The following is a 763-nucleotide window of genomic DNA, read 5'->3' as shown; positions in this document are numbered from 1 at the left end:
CTTTTCCACCTAACACCCCTCCCCCTCCCCACCCACCCACCTCTAAAAATGGCTGATATACATCTAGGTGGTCATTTAATGGTTTTATGACCGCCTAGTTATTATACTTGTATCTTCAATTTCATTTTTTTTACGAGCGCCTGATTTCCCCATGACGCATCGGTATATTCATGGCGTGTTTGCTAGAGCTGGGCGAAGAATCAAGTCCGGAACCGATTCCCAAGATTAATACCATGGAAGAAAAGTTCCGACTTCGTTTTACGAAAACCAAAGGCTACCAATAATTTTAATCGTTTAAATCCTCTTTTTTTTCGAATTTATTTTTGAAAAAAAAGAAAGAAAAAAGTTGAGGCTTTGTAGTGTTCCGAAATCAAGTTAATTCTAAATCTTGAAGATGACCGGAGCCATTTAGGTAACCACTGAAAGAAGTTATATCATTAGAAAGTAAGTAATTGGGTTCGGAGTCGATTCCTACGATTCCTAGCCTTCAACAATCGGGAACCTCGCCGCCCAGCACTAGTGTGTGCTGAGGCCACAGAATTCTACACTTAGTGGCCAAACGAAGGACGATACAACTCCCGTGTGGCCACAAGCCAACAGACGCGGACAGTCGGTATCGATACGTCATGCCATGGGAGTCAGGTCCAGGGTCAAGGTAGAGCGTACTCTATGGGGTCAACAAGGAGGTGGTCAGGTGGTTCCTTCTGTACCGGCACTTGGAAATTTATACCTCACACACGCACGCACACACACACACACACAC

Source organism: Aplysia californica, unplaced genomic scaffold (assembly GCF_000002075.1).
Source record: "Aplysia californica isolate F4 #8 unplaced genomic scaffold, AplCal3.0 scaffold00860, whole genome shotgun sequence".
Lineage (NCBI taxonomy): Eukaryota > Metazoa > Mollusca > Gastropoda > Aplysiida > Aplysiidae > Aplysia > Aplysia californica.
The sequence above is the reverse complement of the archived record's forward strand: the minus strand, read 5'-3'. Positions refer to the sequence as shown.